Source organism: Phyllobates terribilis, unplaced genomic scaffold (assembly GCF_046119375.1).
Source record: "Phyllobates terribilis strain yellow unplaced genomic scaffold, ASM4611937v1 Scaffold_1__5_contigs__length_1240528914, whole genome shotgun sequence".
Lineage (NCBI taxonomy): Eukaryota > Metazoa > Chordata > Amphibia > Anura > Dendrobatidae > Phyllobates > Phyllobates terribilis.
Window position 1 is genome coordinate 820,840,464 of NW_027362761.1, and position 17,519 is coordinate 820,857,982.

The window sequence follows — 17,519 nt, forward strand, 5'->3', positions numbered from 1 at the left end:
GCTACAGTTCCATTTATCTTCAGCCTAGGTGACGTATTGTGATACAGGGCCATGATTTTGGCTATAAAAGGGTCCCCTAGACCCCTACCCCAAGCTTTTTAAGAGAATCATATATGGCGTACCAGGAGACTCTATGGAATGCTTTCTCAGCATCCAACGAGAGTATCTACTTACAAATTTTTAACTGCATCTAGCCCAGGAAATACTTTGTGCCTAGTAGCAGTGTCTGCTAGTCAGCGGATTATCCCGGCTGTTAAGCAAGCTACACCACCTGTAGTTTGGACACTTAATTTTTTCAAAGGAAATGCTTCGGGACCACGGGATACTTAGTGAAGAGCATCAGGAGGCACCCCAAGGCATAGGGGCTGGGACTGGCACTAGGATGCCTTGCGGTGGACAGCCGAGCTCGATCCTTATAAAAGCTTTTTAACTGCAGCAGCTTTAGTGGACGCTACTGGAGCTGGAATTACGCGGCTGCTGGCATGAGACTTGCCCTCCAATAGATCCTTGTAAATGGATTTAAAGTGTATTCATTCAAATTAGAGGGACAATTTAAATTAAAAAGCTTAGAGCTGCCTCCACCACAGGGGGGCTCTCTCGACCCACCAGCGGACAGGCACCAGTATTGGGAGAGGGGGGCTGGCCGTCAGGGTTCACCGCGGCTCTGGCACAAACCCGGCGACACGGAGGTGGCACGGGCAGGAGCGGACTGGCCGTCTCGGCTTCTCACTTTTTGGATTTTAGAAGGGCATGACATGCCTATATCTGTGTCTCCCCCTCCTTTTACTCCTCCACCTCTTTTCTTTTCGCATGACTATATGTACTTGTCACTTTTCCATGTGTTAGTTGTGTCTTCTGAGCAGTTTGTCAGCTTTTGGACACCTTTGAAGGTGTTTTCTATGTGTTTCTATGTGTTTTTGTTTGCCTGCCATTGGTTTTAACGGTGTTCGAAGGTGTTCGACGAACAGTTCGACGAACAGTTCGGCGAACACACGGGTGTTCGACGAACCGAACCGAACTCGAACACTACGGGGGTGGCTCAACACTACTTACAATCTAATATATAATATACAGGCTGCTCCTGAGGGTATACAGAATAATGTACACCCTGTCCTAGGAGCTTACAATCTAATATATAATATACAGGCTGCTCCTGAGGGCATGCAGAATAATGCACACCCTGTGCTAGGAGCTTACAATCTAATATATAATATACAGGCTGCTCCTGAGAGCATACAGAATAATGTACACACTGTCCTAGGAGCTTGCAATCTAATATACAATATACAGGCTGCTCCTGAGGTCATACAGAATAATGTACACCCTGTCCTAGGAGCTTACAATCTAATATACAATATACAGGTTTCTCCTGAGGGCATACAGAATAATGTACCCTGTCTTAGGAGCTTACAATCTAATATACAATGTACAGGCTGCTCCTGAGGGCATGCAGAATAATGTACACCCTGTCCTAGGAGCTTACAATCTAATGTATATTATACAGACTGCTCCTGAGGGCATATAGAATAATGTACACCCTGTCCTTGGAGCTTACAATCTAATATATAATATACAGGCTGCTCCTGAGGGCATGCAGAATAATGCACACCCTGTCCTAGGAGCTTACTATCTAATATATAATATACAGGCTGCTCCTGAGGGCATACAGAATAATGTACACCCTGTCCTAGGAGCTTACAATCTAATATATAATATACAGGCTGCTCCTGAGGGCATGCAGAATAATGTACACCTTGTCCTAGGAGCTTACAATCTAATAAAAAATATACAGGCTGCTCCTGAGAGCATACAGAATAATGTACACCTTGTCCTAGAAGCTTACAATCTAATATATAATATACAGGCTGCTCCTGAGAGCATACAGAATAATGTACACACTGTCCTAGGAGCTTACAATCTAATATACAATATACAGGCTGCTCCTGAGGGCATACAGAATAATGTACACCCTGTCCTAGGAGCTTACAATCTAATATACAATGTACAGGCTGCTCCTGAGGGCATGCAGAATAATGTACACCCTGTCCTAGGAGCTTACAATCTAATATACAATATACAGACTGCTCCTGAGGACATACAGAATAATCTACACCCTGTTCTAGGAGCTTACAATCGAATATACAATATACAGACTGCTCCTGAGGGCATGCAGAATAATGTACACCCTGTCCTAGGAGCTTAAAATCTAATATATAATATACAGACTGCTCCTGAGGGCATGCAGAATAATGTACACCCTGTCCTAGGAGCTTACAATCTAATATATAATATACAGACTGCTCCTGAGAGCATACAGAATAATCTACACCCTGTCCTAGGAGCTTACAATCGAATATACAATATACAGACTGCTCCTGAGGGCATACAGATTAATGTACACCCTGTCCTAGGAGCTTACAGTCTAATATACAATATACAGACTGCTCCTGAGGGCATACAGAATAATGTACACCCTGTCCTAGGAGCTTACAATCTAATACATAATATACAGCCTGCTCCTGAGAGCATACGGAATAATCTACACCCTGTACTAGGAGATTACAATCTAATATATAATATACAGGCTGCTCCTGAGGGCATACAGAATAATGGACAACCTGTCCTAGGAGCTTACAATCTAATATATAATATACATGCTGCTCCTGAGGGCATGCAGAATAATGTACACCCTGTCCTAGGAGCTTACAATCTAATATACAATATACAGACTGCTCCTGAGGGCATACAGAATAATCTACACCCTGTCCTAGGAGCTTACAATCGAATATACAATATACAGACTGCTCCTGAGGGCATGCAGAATAATGTACACCCTGTCCTAGGAGCTTAAAATCTAATATATAATATACAGACTGCTCCTGAGGGCATGCAGAATAATGTACACCCTGTCCTAGGAGCTTACAATCCAATATATAATATACAGACTGCTCCTGAGAGCATACAGAATAATCTACACCCTGTCCTAGGAGCTTACAATCGAATATACAATATACAGACTGCTCCTGAGGGCATGCAGAATAATGTATACCCTGTCCTATGAGCTTACAGTCTAATATACAATATACAGACTGCTCCTGAGGGCATACAGAATAATGTACACCCTGTCCTAGGAGCTTACAATCTAATACATAATATACAGGCTGCTCCTGAGAGCATACAGAATAATCTACACTCTGTACTAGGAGCTTACAATCTAATATATAATATACAGGCTGCTCCTGAGAGCATACAGAATAATCTACACCCTGTCCTAGGAGATTACAATCTAATATATAATATACAGGCTGCTCCTGAGGGCATACAGAATAATGGACAACCTGTCCTAGGAGCTTACAATCTAATATATAATATACATGCTGCTCCTGAGGGCATACAGAATAATGTATACCCTGTCCTAGTAGCTTACAATCTAATATATAATATACAGGCTGCTCCTGAGGGCATACAGAATAATGTACAACCTGTCCTAGGTTCTTACAATCTAATATATAATATACAGGCTGCTCCTGAGGGCATACAGAATAATGTACATCCTGTCCTAGGAGCATACAATCTAATGTATAATATACAGGCTGCTCCTGAGGGCATGCAGAATAATGTACACCCTGTCCTAGGAGCTTACAATCTAATGTATAATATACAGGCTGCTCCTGAGGGCATACAGAATAACGTACACCTTGTCCTAGGAGCTTACTATCAAATGTATAATATACAGGCTGCTCCTGAGGGCATACACAATAATGCACACCCTGTCCTAGGAGCTTACAATCTAATATACAATATACAGGCTGCTCCTGAGAGCATACAGAATAATGTACACACTGTCCTAGGAGCTTACAATCTAATGTATAATATACAGACTGCTCCTGAGGGCATACAGAATAATGTACACCCTGTCCTAGGAGCTTACAATCTAATATATAATATACAGGCTGCTCCTGAGGGCATGCAGAATAATGTACACCCTGTCCTAGAAGCTTACAATCTAATGTATAATATACAGACTGCTCCTGAGGGAATACAGAATAATGTACACCCTGTCCTAGGAGCTTACAATCTAATATATAATATACAGGCTGCTCCTGAGGGCATACAGAATAATGTACACCCTGTCCTAGGAGCTTACAATCTAATATACAATATACAGGCTGCTCCTGAGGGCATACAGAATAATGTACCCTGTCCTAGGAGATTACAATCTAATATACAATATACAGACTGCTCCTGAGAGCATACAGAATAATGTACACCCTGTCCTAGGAGCTTACAATCTAATATACAATATTTGAAGTTAGCTTACCGGGGGGTGGGTGCAGTGGAGTGGGGTCACAAGAGGCAGTGTCGCTGCTTTAGGGGGCCAGCGGCGGCAGGAGTGGGGCGATATTGCGGGCCCTGGGCTCTCATAAGATATCGGCACCAATGAGCAGAGTCCCTTTTCCCATTGATTGCCCTGCAGTGGGCTTTGGGAAACTGGACGGTGGGGGTGGTGCATGCGTCTCTCGAGATCTCGATCTGCGCATGCGCTGCCTCCAGCGGTCATTTTCCTAAAGCCCACTGCAGGTCAATCGATAGGAAAGAGGACTTTGTTCACTGGCACTGACATCTTATGAGAGCCCAGGGCCCGCAGCATCGCCCTACTCCTGCCGCCGCCGGCCACCTAAAGCAGCGGCTCTGCCTCCTGTGACCCTGCTCCACCACTGCCGCCCTCCCTCCCAGTAATCTACCGTTAATTGGACTATAAGAGGCACCACCATTTTATTTAAAAAAATTGTTTTCCACCCAAAAATTTGGGGTGCATCTTATGGTCCAGTGCGTTTTATAGTCCGCAAAATATGGTAATGGCAATGCAAGTCTATGGGTCTGTGAAAAAATTGGACCGCACTTTTGTCCTAGGAGCTTACAATCTAATATACAATGTACAGGCTGCTCCTGAGGGCATGCAGAATAATGTACACCCTGTCCTAGGAGCTTACAATCTAATAAACAATATACAGACTGCTCCTGAGTAGAGATGAGCGTTGTTCGACTCGAACTGTTCGCCAATCTCAAATTCGAGCTGTTTTGGGCAGTGTTCGAGCCGTTCGGCGAACACGAACGATTTGAGAAAAATTCGGCTGTTCGAGGTTATGTTCGATAACTGTTCGTGCACCAAAATCATAACTGGATTTTTTCTCAGTAATGATGAAAATTAATGTTAATACGCAGTTTGAGTGTGCGGGGGGAGGGGCAGGGGATGGATCTCTGCAGGAATAATGAAGATCTCCATTTTTTTTTCTCTTTCCCGCATTTACAGTGGGGAGGTACAATCTGTCAGCCTATCAGCAGCGCACACACGGAGCGAAGTGCTTTTTTTCACACAAGCAAGGGCATGTGTCATTGGCAGTGTATGTCACATGTCCTTGCCCTATAAGACCCAGCCATTTTCCCCGTCGCCACCATTTTCTCACTGCTGCAGCTGCGTGTTAGACGGCACCGCTGTTGCTGTGTGCGCTATACCTTGTTAATTTCAAGCCAATTTTCGCACAAATCTACAGATAGCTTGGGAGTAGGGAATAGTTGTGATTGCAGTCCTTTTAAGGACTAGGTTACAGCATTTCCTACGACTTTTATCAGGCAGGACTGTGCTCTTAAATAGATAGGTAGGGAGTAAAGACTAATTGTAATTGCAGTCCTTTTCAGGACTAGGTTACATCAGTTCCTATCAGTTTTTGCCAGGCAGGTCTGTGCCAGTGCTGTACAAGTTTTTTTCACAGCATTTGGCTGAATCTAGCAAAGCTAATCCTTTTTGGCCTATTGCAGAGTGTGTTAGTCAGTAGAGTAGCCTATCTGTGTTGCAAGATATACCACCTGTGTTTAGAATACCAATTTTTTTACTGCACCTAGTGAAGTAAAACCTTTTGGGCATAGCGTCATTCTATTAGTCCATCTATACTGACCTCCATCAGGCTGCAAATTAAAAATAATTTTTATCTGCATCTAGCACTGAAAAAATATTTGGCCTTCTAGCAGTGTGTGGGACTTGTTCTATTAGTCTATCTATACTGACCTCCATCAGGTTGCAAACTGAATATAATTTTTTTCTGCATCTACCTCTGAAAAAATATTTGGGCTTCTTGCAGTGTGTGGGACTTGTTCTATTAGTCCATCTATACTGACCTCCATCAGGTTGCAAATTGAATATAATTTTTTTCTGCATCTACCTCTGAAAAAATATTTGGGCTTCTAGCAGTGTGTGGAACTCGTTCTATTAGTCCATCTATACTGACCTCCATCAGGTTGCAAATTAAAAATATTTTTTTGTCTGCATCTAGCTCTGAAAAAATATTTGGCCTTCTAGCAGTGTGTGGGACTTGGTCTATTAGTCCATCTATACTGACCTCCATCAGGTTGCAAATTGAATATAATTTTTTTCTGCATCTAGCTCTGAAAAAATATTTGGCCTTCTAGCAGTGTGTGGGACTTGTTCTATTAGTCCATCTATACTGACCTCCATCAGGTTGCAAACTGAATATAATTTTTTTCTGCATCTACCTCTGAAAAAATATTTGGGCTTCTAGCTGTGTGTGGGACTTGTTCTATTAGTCCATCTATACTGACCTCCATCAGGTAGCAAATTGAATATAATTTTTTTCTGCATCTAACCCAGCCAATAGTTTTGGCCTAATACCACAGTTTGGCCACTCAGCTCTGCTCGGTTCCCATCCATTGTTTTTTTGTGCAAACAACTCCAGAGCTGTGAATTAGTTAACCACCAAAATGAGTGGAAAAAGGCCTGCTGCTGGTGGAAAGGGGAATAGGCGTGTTGGGAAGGGGAAAAAAGGTTGTGTCCGTGGGGTAGGTGTTAAAGCAACAGTAACATCTGCAGAAGAAAGACCATCTTCCAGTCAAACTAAAATGTCTACTTCTTTTAGCGGACAATGTGATAAGATCCCTTTCTTTCGGCCACGCCAATCGCTACAAATTCCAGATGAGGCACAAAAACAGCAGGTGCTTCAACGGATATCAAGTGTTCCTTTAAGTGGGCTCTTCTCCACATCAACTTCAACATCACAAATACTCCAGTCCTCAAAGGTGTCACCCCAATCGCACTTGCTTCCTCACAGCTCCCAAATCTCCAGCTGCCTGTCTGAGTATGCGGTAGAACAGATGGTTGAGTCTGCAGAGCTGTTTACTCATACTATAGCCTGGGAATCAGAGGTCGGCTCCAGCGCTTGTGTGAATCCAGACGAGGAAATGATCTGCACTGATGCCCAGAATCTTTATGAGTCGGATCCAGGACCAGACGCTGAAGGTTCTGACCATAATGTAGACCCTCATTCCCAAACTGTAACTCCTGTTGGTGGAGACAATGAGGAAGACGATGATGAGACTCAAATACCTGATTGGAGTGACAACTTTAGTTTTTTGTCAGGGCAGGAACAGGTTGGCTCTGAGGACGACGGGTGTGATAACGCACAGGGTGATGATGATGAGGTTGGAGATCCCACTTACTGTCAACCCACAGTCAGCCAAGAGATGAGGTCAGCAGAGGAGGTGGAGGAGAATGCTAGTGACGACGAGGTCAAGTTGCGCCTTCCTGGACAGAGACGTTGTTAGAACCTTGCTGTTAGGTTTTTTTTTCCTTTGCTGGTCACATGACCTTGTTGGCCTATTTAATCCTGCTCCGCCCTTCTGGCTTTGCTGGACTTCATTGTATATCTACTTTCTAGCTAGCCTGTGCTCTGTATCTAGCTCTGTTAGTTTGCTTGGTCTACGGACCTCTATGTTCTATCTATTTTGTTTGTTCGTCTGTCTGCTACTATTTCTGTTAGGAGGTGTCCCATATTCCTCCCAGTCCTTAGTACTTGTAGGGATTCCCTCCCCACATCTATAGGTCTCCGTACAGACTAGATTAGGACTTTAGCAGGTCTGATCGCAGGATCAGGTTCCCTGTTACATCGTAGGGATTCAGCTGAGTCCTATAGTAGGGACAGATCTCCTCTCTTTCCTTAGCTTTGGTAGCAGAACATAACAGTAAGTCCAGCCTGCAAATTCTCTAAGGAAAGATTTTTTTTTTTTTTTGTTCCATCATGGTGTCGGTTCAGGATTTGGCTAAACACCTGCAGGGACTCTCTCTGGAAGTGGCCGAGCTCCGTCAGCACGTGAGTAACTGTCCTGGAGCATATTTCTTGGAGCCTAAGGTATGTTTGCCGGATTTATTTTTTGGTGAACACCGAGAATTTTTTTCATTTAAAAATGCTTGCTTATTGTATTTTCGTTTGAGACCCAAGTCCTCTGGGGATGAATCCCAGCGCGTAGGGTTCATAATGTCACTTTTGCGCAAAGAGCCTCAGGAGTGGGCCTTTTCTTTGCAACCTAGTGATACATGCTTCAGATCAGTGGATAGTTTTTTTTCTGCTTTAGGATTATTATATGATGATCCTGACCGTGTGGCATCAGCTGAGACTGAGTTGAGACGTTTAAAACAAGGATCAGGTAATGTGGAAAAATATTGTACTCATTTTCGTCGTTGGTCCACTCAAACAGGGTGGAACGATTCTGCTCTGAAAAGTCTATTTCTTGCTGGGCTCAGTGAAAGGGTTAAAGACCTGCTAATTGCTTATCCTACACCTGAGGATTTGCAACAGGCTATGCAATTAGCTATACGGGTGGATAGAAGACTGCGTGCTAGGGTTAATGAGAGCAAATCCTCTGCTATGTCAGTTTCTGGTTATGATAATGTGTGTACTAACAGTGGTGAACCGATGGAGATTGGATCGGTGGCACCTCGCTCTCAAGAAAAAGACCATCGTTTTTCGGAAGGCTTGTGTTTCTATTGCGGAAAATCTGGTCATTTGATTAAAGGCTGTGAGCTTCGTATGAAGAAAGAAAAAAAAATGGTCAGTCACGCCCGTATTGCCTGTTTAAATTCCAAGGGTATATTTTTAGCTGCTTCCACGATTGCTCAGGAAAAATTAATGGAATTTCGGGTGTTTGTTGATTGCGGGTCTACACTGAATGTAATTGATGGGGGATTCGTGGAAAAACTCAATTTAAAACCTGAACCTTTATCATTCCCCATTGCTGTGGTTTCTGTGGATGGCTCCCCTTTGAAGAATATTACTCTCAAGGTCAGTGAATTTCCTCTCACTATTAATGGTGTTCACCATGAGAAATTGGATTTGGTAGTGTTGAATAACTTGCCTTCTCCAGTAATATTGGGTTTGCCCTGGTTAAAATTTCACAATCCTGTACTGGATTGGTCTACCAGTGAAATTAAATCCTGGAGCCATAAATGTTATGACAAGTGTTGTAACGGGCGTATTGCAGCTTTGGATAGGGGAGAATTGCCTGTTCCTATTCAGGATTTTTGGAGAGTTTTTTCTGAGAAAGAATCGCAGGTTTTGCCTCCCCATAGAGACTATGATTGTTCTATTGAATTTGTCCCTGGAGCGATTCTTCCTAAAAGTCGTTTATTTAACCTTACTATTCCTGAGAGGAAGGCTTTGGAGGAATACATACAGACAAGTTTGGCCGCCGGTCACATTAGGCCCTCTAAGTCTCCTGTGGCGGTTGGATTTTTTTTTGTAAAAAAAAAGGACGGCGGTTTACGTCCTTGTCTGGATTTTCGTGAGATTAACAAAATTACGGTACGCAATCCTTACCCACTGCCATTGATTCCTGATCTGTTTAACCAGTTATTGGGGGCCAAGTGGTTCTCTAAAATTGACCTTAAGGGGGCATACAATCTGTTGCGCATGAAGGAGGGTGATGAATGGAAGACTGCTTTTAACACTCCTGTGGGTCATTTTGAGAATCTGGTTATGCCTTTTGGTCTTACTAATGCTCCTGCATTTTTTCAGAATCTGATTAATGACATCCTTAGACCTTTGATCGGTAAAAATGTGGTTGTGTATTTGGATGACATTTTGATTTATTCGCCAGATCTGGAGTCTCATTGGCGGAGCGTGCGTGAGGTATTACAGTTATTAATGGACAATTCGCTTTTTGCTAAGCTGGAGAAATGTGAGTTCGCTGTACAGAGAATTAGTTTTTTGGGCTACATTATCTCCAGCAAAGGTTTTGAGATGGATCCGGTTAAGGTTCAGGCTGTGCAGGAATGGCCTAGGCCTATTGGTTTGAAATCGATACAGAGGTTTTTGGGTTTCGCCAATTACTATAGAAAATTCATAAAAAAATTTTCTAGTATTGTCAAACCTCTGACTGATCTCACCAGGAAAGGTGCTGATGCGGTTCAGTGGTCTTCTGAGGCCATTGAAGATTTTGTGTATCTCAAGGAGAGGTTCACCTCTGCTCCCATCCTTATGCAGCCTGATGTTACTAGGCCGTTTTTGGTTGAGGTTGATGCTTCCTCTGTGGGGGTTGGCGCAGTATTGTCTCAGGATAACGGGGATGGATTACATCCCTGTGCCTTTTTTTCAAAAAAATTTTCGGAGACTGAATTGAATTACGATATTGGTAATCGGGAATTATTGGCTATTAAACTCGCATTTGAACACTGGCGCCACTTCTTGGAAGGTGCGGAATTTCCCGTTCAGGTTCTTACGGATCATAAAAATCTGATATATCTTGATGCTGCCAAGCGCCTGAATGCCCGTCAGGCTAGGTGGGCACTGTTTTTCTCGCGGTTTAATTTCTCCGTTACTTACATCCCTGGTACTAAGAATGTTAAGGCGGATGCCTTGTCTCGCAGCTTTTCTCCCATAGTCGGTGCTGAGAAAGAGGAAAACATTTTACAAGAAGGTGTTGTGATAGCTGCTTTAGACTCCGTTTTGGAAGATGAGATTCTTAAAGCTCAGGAGAATGCCCCATCTAACACTCCTCATGGGAGGTTGTTTGTGCCTGGGACCTTTAGGAGAGATTTGTTTGTTGAGTGTCACGAATCTCGGTTGGCAGGTCATCCCGGAATCTCTGAGACCAAGAGACTGGTGGGTCGCAGTTTTTGGTGGCCTGGATGGCAGAAGGAAGTCATTAAGTGGGTGCGCCAATGTACTATATGTGCTAGATCTAAGTCCTCACATACTCCTGCTGCGGGGTTACTTTGTCCTTTAGAGGTCCCCAGTGCTCCTTGGACACATTTGGCTATGGACTTTATAACTGACCTTCCCCCCTCTGAGGGTTTTACTGTCATCTGGGTGGTCGTGGACCGTTTTAGCAAAATGTGTCACTTGGTTCCCTTCGTCAAACTGCCCTGCGCTAAAACTCTCGCTAAGGCCTTTGTCAAGGAAATTGTCAGACTTCATGGCGTTCCTACTGACATTGTTTCTGATGGGGTCCTCAGTTCGTGGCTCGTTTTTGGCGTGCCTTTTGTGACAGGTTGGGAATTCATTTGTCGTTTTCGTCCGGATATCATCCTGAATCTAATGGCCAGACAGAAAGGAAAAACCAGGATGTTGAGCAGTTCTTGCATTGTTTTGTGGCAGACAATCAAGAGGGGTGGTCTGAGTTTCTGCCACTTGCCGAATTTGCTCTGAACAATCATACATCTTCTTCTGCTGGTTGTTCGCCTTTTTTTTGTTGTTCTGGGAGACATCCGTCGTTTGGGTCGTTCTCCAAGTTGGGATCTGCCGTGCCTGAGGAGGAGAATTTTTCCGGTGATTTGGAAAGAGTTTGGATGGATGTGCGTGGTAATCTTCAGGAGGCCAACAGAAAATCTAAAGACAACTTTGATAGGAAACGACAGGAGGTTTTGTTCGCTGTTGGTGACATGGTTTGGTTGTCCTCTAGGAATCTGCGGTTGAGGATTCCTTCTAAGAAATTGGGTCCAAAGTTTGTAGGGCCCTTTAAGGTGCTTCAGGTTGTCAACCAATCTGCTGTTAGGTTGGAGGTTCCTACCTCCTGGAGAATTAATCCGGTCTTTCATGTCTCTCTGTTAAAAAAAGCTGTTGTGTCGGATGGTGACGCCTCTGCCTCTGTTCCTCCGGTGGTGGAGGACGGGGAATATGAAATTTCTCGCATCCTTGACTCTAGACGGTATAGAGGTAGTTTGCAGTATCTTGTGGCCTGGAAAGGTTTCGGACCCGAGGATAACTCTTGGGTGAGGTCAGATGATGTTTCCGCGTCCAGACTTATCAGAGCGTTTCACAGGAGATTTCTTGATAAGCCTGGTCCTAGGGGATCCGGAGGATCCTCTTAGAAGGGGGGGTACTGTTAGAACCTTGCTGTTAGGTTTTTTTTTCCTTTGCTGGTCACATGACCTTGTTGGCCTATTTAATCCTGCTCCGCCCTTCTGGCTTTGCTGGACTTCATTGTATATCTACTTTCTAGCTAGCCTGTGCTCTGTATCTAGCTCTGTTAGTTTGCTTGGTCTACGGACCTCTATGTTCTATCTATTTTGTTTGTTCGTCTGTCTGCTACTATTTCTGTTAGGAGGTGTCCCATATTCCTCCCAGTCCTTAGTACTTGTAGGGATTCCCTCCCCACATCTATAGGTCTCCGTACAGACTAGATTAGGACTTTAGCAGGTCTGATCGCAGGATCAGGTTCCCTGTTACATCGTAGGGATTCAGCTGAGTCCTATAGTAGGGACAGATCTCCTCTCTTTCCTTAGCTTTGGTAGCAGAACATAACAGACGTAGTACTGGAAGCACGTCAACAACTGCATCCTCAAACACAACTCTGCCTCTCACCACAAGTCGTGGTGGCTCTTCAGGTCTAATGGGTGCTAAGCCTTGCATAGCCTGGGCATTTTTTCAGATCGATAAAGATGACCCAACTCGTGTTATCTGTAACATTTGTCAGCAAAAGCTAAGTAGAGGCCAAAAAATACATAGTTTGAGTACTTCATGCATGAACCGGCACATGGACATGAAGCATAAGTTGCAGTGGGAAGCTCACTGTGCTACAATGCGGCCTAGCCGGCCGGGCCAACCACCGTCTGCCATATCTTGTGCATCCGCGGCCTCTTCATCCTCTGTGACTGGGGGGACAGCGGTCACACCTGTTTTGGGGCGCAGACCTGCCACCTCTTTACCCGCAACAGCCAGCGTGATTGGCAGGTCATCATTTTCTTTGGAAGTGGTAACACCAGCTGGTGTTGAGCGCTGTCCGACATCGATAGCACCACCTTTGGATCAAGGCAACCTAACATGTCCGCCTGCATCTTCCTCACAGACCGGCAGTTTGCCGGGGACACCCTTATCAACCCCGTCTAAGCACAATAGCCAGCCCTCGGTCCCTCAGATGTGGACAAGTAAAAGACCATTTCCTCCTAGCCATGAGAAAGCTAAGAGGTTGAATTTCACCATCTGCAAGCTCTTGGCTACAGAAATGCTGCCTTTCCGCCTGGTGGACACAGAGGATTTTCGAGACCTTATGTCCGTCGCAGTGCCCCAGTACCAGATACCCAGTCGGCACTACTTCTCAAAGAAAGGTGTGCCTGCGCTCCACCAGCATGTCGCACACAACATCACCGCTTCTTTGAGAAACTCTGTGTGTGACAGGGTGCATTTCACCACAGACACTTGGACGAGTAGGCATGGACAGGGGCGCTACATGTCGCTGACTGGGCACTGGGTAACTATGGAGACAGCAGGACAAGGGGCTGCTGTCCAAGTCTTGCCGTCCCCACGAGTTGTGCGTCAATCCTCTTTATCTCAAAGTTCCTCCACTGCTTCTGCCTCCTCAACCTCCTCTCGGTCCTCCACCTGCACCCAAAGCCTGTCTGGTCATGCCACAAGCTTTCTAACTGCGCAGAAGGGATCCTGCACACCTCCTTACTATGCTGGCAGTAGGGCTCAACGTCATCAGGCGGTTTTTACTTTGAAATGTCTGGGAAATGTGAGTCACACAGCTGAGGAGTTGTGGTCAGCTCTGGAGAACCAATTTCATGAATGGTTGTCTCCACTGGACCTGAAACCAGGGAAGGCCGTGTGCGACAATGCTGCAAACCAGGGTGCGGCCCTTCGCCGGGGCAATGTCACACACGTGCCTTGTATGGCTCACGTGCTGAACCTGGTTGTCTAGATGGACTAGATGGCCTTCTGCAGAGGGCACGGTCACTGTGTGCTCACTTCCGCCGTTCGCATCCCGCAGCTCAGCGACTTACATCTCTACAGAAGTCGTTGGGCCTGCCACTTCACCGGCTAAAATGCGATGTGCCTACCCGGTGGAATTCAACTCTGCACATGTTGCAGCGACTGTGGCAGCACAGACAAGCGCTGGTGCAATACGTTCTGACGTATAGCCAGGGCCAACGAGATCCAGAGGTGGGGCAAATCACGCTGGAGGAGTGGTCTCAGATCAGGGACCTATGCACCCTTCTGCACAGTTTTGAAATGGCGACGAAGATGTTTAGTGCTGACGATGCCATTATCAGCATGACTATTCCGGTGATTTACATGCTGGAGCACATGTTAAACAGAATTCGGAGTCAGGTGGTGGCACAAGAGGAGGTGGAGGAAGTAGAGGAGGAGGAGTTGTATGCGGAAGGGCTAACATCTGCAAGGTCCAGACGGTCGGCAGCACCAAGGCGACAGGCATGTGAGGGTGGGGGAGATGGTTTTACCAGGGCGCATGGTAGCAGCCAAACTAGTGAGGAAGGTGCAGGAGCCCAGGAAGAAGTGGAGGACGAACTGATGGAAGACTCATCAGATGAGGGAGACCTTGATCACATTTCTGTTGTGCGAGGTTGGGGGGAGAGGACAGAGGAAGGAATCATGATTGTTACCTCGCCACCAACACAACAGGGACTTAGTGCTCCTGGATGCGCAACACACATGAGTGCCTTCTTGCTGCACTACCTGCAACATGACCCTCGAATTGTGAGAATTAGAAATAATCCTGACTACTGGGTTGCCACACTGTTAGATCCCCGGTACAAAAATAAATTTGCAGAAATTATTCCTGCCATAGAAAGGGATGCACGCATGCAGGAGTATCAGCAGAGACTGTTGCAGAATCTTACATGTGCTTTTCCACAAAACACCAGTGGTGCACGTACTGAATCTCACAGTTCTAACTTGCCAACCGTGGGACCGTCGAGTGTTCAGCACTCAAACCGTAACAGAAACACAGTATCTGCTGGTAACATCAATTTTGCGGAATCATTTCACCACTTTTTTAGCCCATCCTTTGCAAGGCCACAGGAGACAAGAAGTCTGACACATAGTCAACGCCTAGAGACGATGGTACAGGAGTATCTCCAAGTAAACATTGACGCCATGACTGTGTCACTGGACCCTTGCTCTTTTTGGGCTTCCAATCTGGATAAATGGCCGGAGCTAGCCACTTATGCCTTGGAGATCTTGTCATGCCCCGCAGCCAGCGTTCTGTCTGAACGTGTGTTCAGCGCTGCTGGTGGTGTGCTGACAGATAAGCGCACGCGGCTCTCCACTGATAATGTAGACAGACTGACGTTTATAAAGATGAACAAATCATGGATCCGAAACGACTTTTCTACCCCTGTGTCATCCTGGGGAGAGTAAAAGCTTGATGATTGGTTAAAATCACCTCACCAACCATTTTAAGCTTTCAAATTACTAATCATGTTTACCTGTATCTTGGCTGGAAAATTATTTGGGCTTTGAAGCAGTGTGCAGTACTGATTCTATTAGGCCATCTATACTAAGCTCCACCAGATTCAAAATTACTAATCATGTTTATCTGTATCTTGGCTGGAAAATAATTTGGGCTTTGTAGCAGTGTGCAGTACTGATTCTATTAGGCCATCTATACTAAGCTCCACCAGATTTAAAATTAATAATAATTTTTAGCAGCATCTAGCCCGGAAAATAATTTTGGGGCACCGAGATGCGCAAGACACATAAGTGCCTTCTTGCTGCACTACCTGCAACATGACCCTCAGATTGTCAGAATTCAAAGTAATCCTGACTACTGGGTTGCCACACTCTTAGATCCCCCACACTCTTCGATCAACCTTTTGATTTTAATAAATGGTCATTTTTGAAATTATAAGCATTAGCAGGTTATTAGAAACTGAAATCAAACAGTTTTCAACTCAAAACTTTATTCTAGGTGATGTTACATTTACACATAGGACCCCTTGTTCGAAAGGAGCTTCTGAACTCTCTCTCCATTGAATTTGTCAGGTTTTGGATGGTTTCTCCTTCAATTGTTTTGCATGAGGACAGAATACCCTCCCAGAGCTGTTGCTTAGATGTGAACTGCCTCCCGCCATCATAGACACTCCTTTTGATGATACTCCAGAGGTTCTGAATGGGGTAGAGGTCAGGGGAGCATGGGGGTCACACCATAAGTTTGTCCCCTTTTATGCCCATATCAGCCAGAGATGCAGATGTGTTATGTGCAGAATGAGACGGTGCATTACCATGCATAAAAATGATCTTGCTGTGGAATACACGGTTCTTCTTCTTGAACCATGGCAGGAAGTGCTGTTTGAGAAACTCCACATACATTATGGAGTTCATCTTTACCCCTTCAGGGATCCTAAAGGGGCCGACAATCTCTCTCCCCATGATTCCAGCCCAAAACATTACTCCACCTCCTCCTTGTTGGCGCTGTAGCCGTGTTTGCGTGGGGTGTCCATCAACCAGCCATCCTCCACTCCATCCATCTGGACCATCGAGCGTTGCACGGCACTCATCCGTGAACAAAACAGTTTTGAAATCAGTCTTCATGTAATGTTTGGCCCACTGGAGCCGTTTCTGCTTGTGTGAAGTGGATAGAGGAGGTCGACAGGATGGCGTATGCACAGCTGCAAACCTCTGAAGGACCCTGCATCTTGTTGCTCGGGGGACGTTGGAGGCAACAGCAACTTCAAAAACTTGTCTGCTGCTATGACAAGGCTTTTTTGCTGCTGCTCTTTTAACCTGACGTAATTGCCTGTAGGAAAGAGTCCTCAATTTGCCCTTATCAGCACGCACACGTGTGTACTGTGAATCAGCTACATACTTCTTGATTGCCAAGACACTTCATCCTGATCATCGCACAATGTTGATTGTAGTCATGCCTTGACCTAAACACTCCACAATTTGTTGCTTCTCAGCAGCCGACACATCCTTTTTCTTTCCCATTTTGGCAGAAAATGTAGGCTGCTTAATAATGTGGGACAGCCTTCTTAAGTAGTCTTGCCTTTCATTGGACACACCTGCCAAGCTAATTAGCACAGGTGTCTGCAATTGCTTACAATGATATAAAGAGCCCTGACACACATCACCATCAATGAGTTTAACTGACAAAAAAACAAATTCTTCCCTTATCACTCCTAAACACTTTTTGCATAATAACTTGGAACACAGTGTACATGTGCTTTTCCACAAAACACCAGTGGTTCACGTAGTGAATCTTACAGCTCTAACTTGCCAACCGTGGTCTGTATGGAGTTGTTCAATAAAGGGCCCAAAATTAAGATAACATAGATGGGAGAGGTCTCTATGAATAGGAATTCCTAAGTATTTGATACCCTGTGAGGGCCAGGCAAAGGGAAAGTTGGACTGGATGGAATCCTGTATGGATTTGGGGAGGGAGACATCGAGGGCCTCAGACTTCGCTGCATTGATTTTAAAATTTGACCATGT